Genomic DNA, 7,437 nt, shown 5'->3' with positions numbered 1-7,437 from the left:
CTCCCCTGGCCCAGCGAGTCGGGTTACTAGCGCTAGCCGGCCCCCACCGACCCTCCTGGCCCTACCAAGGAGGCTCTGCGGAGCGATTTATTTGGGAAGAGGTTGTGCACAGCTCCCATTGACAGGTTTCTTATTCTAAGCTCATCCTAGAGGAAGGGCAAGGAGAAAGCAAGGCTTGAACCACCCTCATCCACTGCGACGGGAGTTTTCAGTATCAGGAGTACTCTGGGGTGACAAATATCTATTTGATGCCTTAACATGCAACTTACTCAGCAAAGGGAAGAGACAAAGTGTTATGCTTTTCAGTACTTATACCTTATTACTTAATTATTTTGTCACTCATTATTATCCCTCTATCCCTTGTTGCACTCCCAGGGTACAGAGCAGGAAATGTAAGCGGACTCTTCTCACATAAAGGGTGACGTTTGACCAGCTTGAAAAGAAGCTGCTAATATTTGCAACTTTATCAGAAGGCTCTTTGGACTCACTGAGCCAAAATTCTACTTAAAAATGTTACTCCCTTATGAGAGAAGTAACCTTGTTAATAAGTGAGAAATGTGGAGAATTTTTATAAAGAGTTTCAGGTATCTAGAATAGAGAATTCAGGCTAAGTGTGAGGTCTAAATCAGAACTGACCCAGAAATACTCTAATCAGATTCTCTTCCTCCCACAAGAGCAGTCGTTTCAARGCACAGCACTGAAGCCGTCATTAAGAGCGTGGCCAAAATCCAGGTTATGATGGGCTAGGAAGAGAACTTGGTGACAGTTAAGTATTTCCTTGATGCAGTCCCCCCTTATGCTGGCCTTCCCAGACAAAATTTGTCCCCAAAATCTCCCTTCTTGGCTTTTCTCAGTTCTTTTGACTGATTCCTCTTGTTCCTCTCACAGACACGTCACTGCTACAGAAGTACCAGCAAAGCTTCCTCCACTGGGGAATGACAGGGGCCTCAGTGCTTTGGCTGCTCGTATGGCTGTTGCTTCAGTTCTCTGGTATTTGATTAAACCTTACATTTATTAAGACTGAAAGAAAGCTGTTAAATAGGTCAGTTTGAATCATGTTTTAACTTAGCCCATAATACTATCAGTACAACTTGTTGCGATGGAGTTTTACAGCTCCACTTTCTCTCTGCCTCTGAATATGAGCTCCAGAATTGATGGTAGCTTCTGCGCACACCGAAGAGCACACCAAGCAATGGGAGGATGCATGGAGAAATATGCCCCAAAATGCTCCATTTGTGGAGCAAGCTTCCTGGACAAACGATGCGCCTTAATTTTTTTGGTTTAAGGAGTAAGATGTTTTTAAATGGAATAAACCCAAAAGACTTCAGTGTTCTGCAACATTTGGAATCAGCCATTTTCACCATGAAAGGAGACAACTGCTCTGAGCTGCCTTTGCTCTTGCAGAGCTTGGGGAATCACCAAAATGAAATGCCCAAACCAACTGAAAGCTGTCAGAGTTAATAACTTAAGTTTATTCTGGGAACTTTGTAGAATAAATAGAGAAAAACATTTAGAGAAACATATGTTGGAATTCTTTAAAGGTGAAGAATGTGACAACAACATACTGTGGAAGTAGGATGCTAGGATGTGTGTTTTATTGCTGCTATATTCAAAATAAAAGCCAGAGGAAGAGGTGGGAGGGTCTTGRACTCTAACCAAGTGTGTGTCAGGTTTAGAGTGGAATGAAGACAGAGTGGGTGCAGCACTGAAGGAGCTTCTCCACAGATCTGTTTTTGAGAGTTACTATTAGCAGAATTTAGGTGGAATTGAAGTGAAAGGTTTGAGTTACAAACGTCATTGGTTGACTTTTGCTTAAGAGATGGCTATGGGGGAAAGTATTTCTTTAGATCTCTCCCATTCTTTTTGCTGTATTAGCTCTCTGAGGATAAAAATAAAAAAGTTGTTTTTAAATCAAAATAACCTAAAATAAGAACTCTAGGTTATTTGAAATGTTCAAACACATATTCAGTCAAAGTGAAGTGTTTACTAGAGGGTCTTTCAAGCTGATACTCACCAGATACCCTCTCCCCATTAATTTCTTTTGCAGCAGGTTTACAGCTACTTGCATCTATTTAAATAGCTGCACCGACACTGTTCAAATTCAAATTTATCATGGCTTATCGCTGTTTGATGTTAGAGTAAGGACTTAACTTACCCACAAATACTTTTTATCCTTTCTAGTTTGCACTATGCTGGAAAGACTATTTCGAGGACGGTGAAAAGCAGCTAAGGAAACAGACTAAATTATCAAAAGAGAAAAGAATGAATGGAATCTGCATTCAGAAATACTCTGGAAGGCACTGGGAAGGAGTTCACATTTGATTATACATGTATTATTGTAAGTACATGTACTTAAACAGAATTTAACCTTAAAAGAACAAGCAGTCACATTTTTGCTGTGATCTTTAACTTGATTTATTAATTCAGTTTCTTTGATATGTTTTCCAGCAGTGAATAGTTGATGATTTGGGGATTAATTTAAGCTGAAGGTAAAACAGAGATTTCATATTTGTGATTTACTGTACAAAGGCCTGAGAAGAGCTCTGGTAGCGAAAGCCAGCCRTTAAAAAGCTGGAAGATTAGACTTACAAGATACCTAAAAAAATGTTCTTAAAATATTCAAATTCAGAGGAAAGGCACCATTCTTCATGTGTTAATACAAGTGAAAGACACAATTTTATAGCCTTGAATCTGGAGCAGCTGTCTGCTCCAGAAATCCAGTGATACAGCAGCGCTAGGAAATAGCGAAGGAGGCCCCACAAGCCTAGGCCAGCTCAGCCTTCCGCTCTGCGAAAGGACGGAGAAGACCAGCTTCATGCGAGAAAGCCGATGAAGGAGAAAGAGCTAGTGCCATGCATTCGGCCTAGGTAACACAGCTAAGACAACGTGTAGCATGAAGGCACTGGTTCCTTTCTGCACATTTTAACTAATTTTTGGGGAACGTTGTGTTTAACACGCCTACTTCAAGGAAGCCACGAACCCTCTTTTAAGAAGCTTCTCTCACTGCTTGAATCTGCACAACAGCATTTTTGCCTCCAGAAAATGATGAACTGGAATCAGAGTCTCATCCACACCAGCACTAAATCACAGGCCTGGGGAAGGGCTGGGGGACATACGCAGCCGGTGCAACTGCCCTGACCTTGTTTGCCGAGGCAGATGAGGAGGCATCCTTGAAATGAATGTGAAAACTGTACAGGACTGGGTTAATTAGCTGTTGACTGAACAACGTATTTGGTTTATTTAGCAGGCTGTGAAGAAAGGTATGCAGAAGGAATGGAGGATGTCCTGAGATAAACCAGGCTCCGGAAAACGATGCAGGAGGCTGSAGACAACAGCTGAGGTACCTGCTCTTAGGAGTTTGCTCCACACTCCAGCTGAGTTGCAGAACCTGTTTTTAATGCAGAGCAGGAAAAGTGAGGTAAGGAGAAGGTGGGAATGTTGGCTACATAGGGACTCCGTTTTAAAATTCCCTGCCTCTAAATGCTTTATAACTGCTAAAAGAATTTGCATTTCTTTAATTGTCCAGTAAGGTCTTTGACTGTCCACTGGGTGCAACAAGCTACAGCCTACCAGATATTCAGGGGTGCATTTTAATCAGATAGAAAAAATGAAAGCTCACATTATATTATTCCAATATATCTTTTCATTATGAGTGAATTTTAACCCTAAGATATTTTTATCCTGAGATGATGAACATTTACAATGATTTTGAGTCTCTTCCTCCAGGAAATATCATTGAGGGACACACTTTAGGTATTACAAAAAAAAAGTGCAAAAAGCCTGAAAACTCAAAGATTAGTTCATATTTAAAGAAAAAGAATGATATTGAGAACATGGATATGCAAATTTTAGTCTTTCAGGACCACTGACTGTGATAGAAATTATGTGATTTTTCTTTTATGAGTAACTCAGAAGTTTTAGTCCTTTAAAATTGACAGATATCATTAAAATCTGCAGTTTCCTTTCTTAGCAAATAAAGTTATACACACTATAATAAACAAATTTTCCCATACGAGTAAAAAAAAATCTCTGGTATGTCACCTTGCTTTGTTTTTTTACACAAAGATGTGATTGACATAATGAGACTATACAAACAGCTATAATCTCCCAGGAGAAGGAAAGAGATTACAGGTAATTCTGAAATCTTTTGCAATGGCGACAAGATTAAATACTTTTAGAACTAGCTGTACAGATAGCCATGTTACACTCATATTATTTGTTAAATGAAATTCTTTCATATTACTCATTTAAAGAATATCCAGGTCTCTTGAATTAATAATATTAATAATTAGCACATTTTAGTTTAAAGATTTGTAAAGAAATATTTCAGTGTTATAATTATACACAGCCCCAATACACGTAAGAATTGTTCCTTGTTGAGAGATGTAGGAAAGGAATATTAAAGCTTTGAATAAAGTTCTGCCGATCCCTAAGTAGGATTTTGTTCACTGCCTTTACAGGAGACCTCCAGAGCTAGCCTAGCCCTTAATGGGAAACGCACACAATTTCCGGCTTTTGTGCGTGTGCCTTCCGTGAGGCCACGGTCTGGAAAAACATTGGGCTTCAGTCCTAACAAATGTTTAATGAGGCTGCAAAATTACGGCCCAGGGCAAATATCCAATAATGGTATTAAGAGCTTTCTTGAGTTCCTTTTGAAGTTTATAGCCCGTGAGTTAAATGAATAGTTTTAAGGGTTATTTACAATTTATGATGTATTCTATAAGCACGTCTTCTTGAATGTTAGTAGGCCTACAAATGTTGAAGTGCACACAACTAGCCTGTGTGTTGTGTTACTAGCAGACTGCGTCAGCCTAGCAAGCCCAGTGGAGATGCATTTGATAGCATATACGCGCTCATATGAGAAGGAGTGGAGTTAGTCCTTATAGCGGTGGAAGGGTGACATGAGGTCCTATGTTCTCAGTCTCGTTGGCCGTGTTCTTGAACAGCTAGTTCATGCAATGGGCTGTGGTCCCCTAAGCTTTTACTCTCCAAATGTAATCAATGCTCACCCTCAAAGACAGTAAATTCTCCCCAAATTCCCAAATGTCTTTTTAATATCTTTCCCCCTTTCTCCAACCCAGAAGCAATGAGTTGAAACTCTGCAGTGTAACCACTGGTCTTTCAGCACAGACTGAGATCTGTTTTTCAGAGATAAAAGCCATCCTGTTGTACGTTTTTCATGGCAAAGAGGCCATGCCAAGCATGTAAAAATGAAAACACACAACATTAAAGTTACATTAGTAAGCCACAGAGAGAAGAAACATTTGCTCAGTCTGAGCAGTGATTTTACTTAAAGGAAATAAGGGGACATCTACAGAACCATCTGCTTTTAAACTGACCATTCCTATCAACAGGAGAGACTGGAGTGTTTGCTATGGCCACATGCTAGCGCTTCAGTGTACAAAATACCTGTAAGGCTAAACTCATGCAACCGACAGCAGCAGTCCCTGTGGGGGGATCAGCTTCTGTTCACCTCACCAAACATCTCATGACCCACCCAGCACGATGGCAATCACAAGTCTGGATTCACCTAGGTGTGCAGGAGGATGCTACCACCCCAACCTCCCACGAGAGCACGTCAGGAAGGGACAAGATGTAGTTGCATGCTTGAATGGTGTCCTTGCGGGGCTGCCTCTGCTCGTTAAATCACACTGAGCTGAGAGCGCTGTGTTGGGGCCAAGTTTCTGCAGCYCAGAAGAAAGTCACGGCCCTCGACCATCCCCAGGCTGCAGGTCGCAGGTTTGGGAATTCCTCTGTCGGGGTTAGAAAAACTCTGAATGAGGCACAGTGGTGAGGGGCAGACTGAGCAGTACTGGAGCACTGGAAAAGCAGAGCCTGTGGGTTCGAGGAGAGGATGAAGCACTCCTCTGCAGCAGATGCTTCTCCCTTCCCTCACCCAGGAGGGGCAGACACATGTCCTCCAGATACCAGCTGCCAGAAAGTGCTTTCCAGCCATTAACTAGAGCGCAGAGCGCTCCGTGCCCTGCCAACCCCGAACAGCACAGCCGCAGGCTTTGGGGAACTCTGCACAGCACATTCTTGGGGCTCAAATTTTGTACTGTGGCTTTCCCACCTTCCTTCCCAAGCATCCTTGCAGGGCAGCCTGTGTTTGTTCTCTAATATTCCATCTGTAAGAGATTTCAAGGGCTTAGTGAATTGTTTAAAAGCTTTTGCGCAAAGTGGTACGTAGCTTGGGAAAGCAAAACCTGTTGAGAACAAACATTTGTGTCGATGTAGAGGAACACAAGGAGTGGTTCTGTAATAAATTTAACTAAGACAAGAGAACAACTGCAAAGGTGGAGGGGTTATTTTCACACAGGAAAGAAAAATACTTTGTTGGTAGGGAGTACGTCAATCTTGTGGTGAACTGGAATGTTTTTAACACATATCCAGGGAGCATTAAAGCCGTGATCTGAGATGTGATTTTTTTGCTGTAACTTAAAAACCTGCAGGGCTCCTGTAACCTAAAATCCTGTTACAGAGGATTATGCTTTCTAGCAAAAGCTAGAATTTTGAGAAACTTTAATATGGACATAACAAACTCCTGTGACACTTATCACATACTACATTCACCAGTTTATTATTGAGCTTCAAGATTATCAGTACCTGACACAATATATGTATTTGATCTTTGAACAATCTCTAACCTCCCTGAAGAGAAGAACCCTGGAAGAACAGAAGGAGCAGTTAAATGTCCCTGTGGTTAGCGGCTGTTAAATCAGCAGAATTCACCAACCATTGCAAGTTCTGAGCAGATTTCTTTGGAAACCGAGTGCTGAGGCAGGTAGCGGGGTCACTGACTGCATTTCAGGTGTCCATCCACACGCGTATGAAAATAACAAACAAAAAGGGAATAAAACAGGCAGACAGCATTACTATAGCTCTGGAAAATGGCCAGAGACGTCATGCACACTGAGAAAGCTCTTTACACCAAATACTTGGGTTTTTTTGTGCTGAGTTCAAGGAAACAGGATCCTACACATATTCTTTGCAAAAGGACAGGACTGCATTAAAATTTTACTTTGGCTTCACTCCTCCCCTGCCCCTTATACTCTTGCTTACTTGCTTGGTATGTCGTGTGTTATTTCGACCGCGAGCTCTTTGGAGTGGGGGCCCTGTGCTAGCCTGCTTGCAGAGCCCAGAGGCCACAAAAGCCCACTCCTGGTTAGCCGGTCCTGCAGCCAAGCAGGTTTTTATTTGTAATAATAAGAAAGGTCAGGAATTGTACTGTCATTTTCTAATATTCACAACCCAGGTTGCTCCACACCCGGACAGCTGCTCAGCTGGGCTGCGAGCGGCGTTTATTCAACACCCGCTGCCGCAGCACCTGTCCCCTTCAACCCCTGCGGTCACCTCTGTGAAGAAACGCCCCTGAGGGGGCAGGAACCTGCAAAGGGCGGGAGTCCTCGGGGCACTGCGGCTCGACCAGCCGCCCTG

The sequence above is a fragment of the Apteryx rowi genome, unplaced genomic scaffold, assembly GCF_003343035.1.
Source record: "Apteryx rowi isolate R43461 unplaced genomic scaffold, aptRow1 scaffold_15, whole genome shotgun sequence".
NCBI classification, from domain to species: Eukaryota; Metazoa; Chordata; class Aves; order Apterygiformes; family Apterygidae; genus Apteryx; species Apteryx rowi.
Note: the sequence above shows the minus strand (reverse complement) of the source record.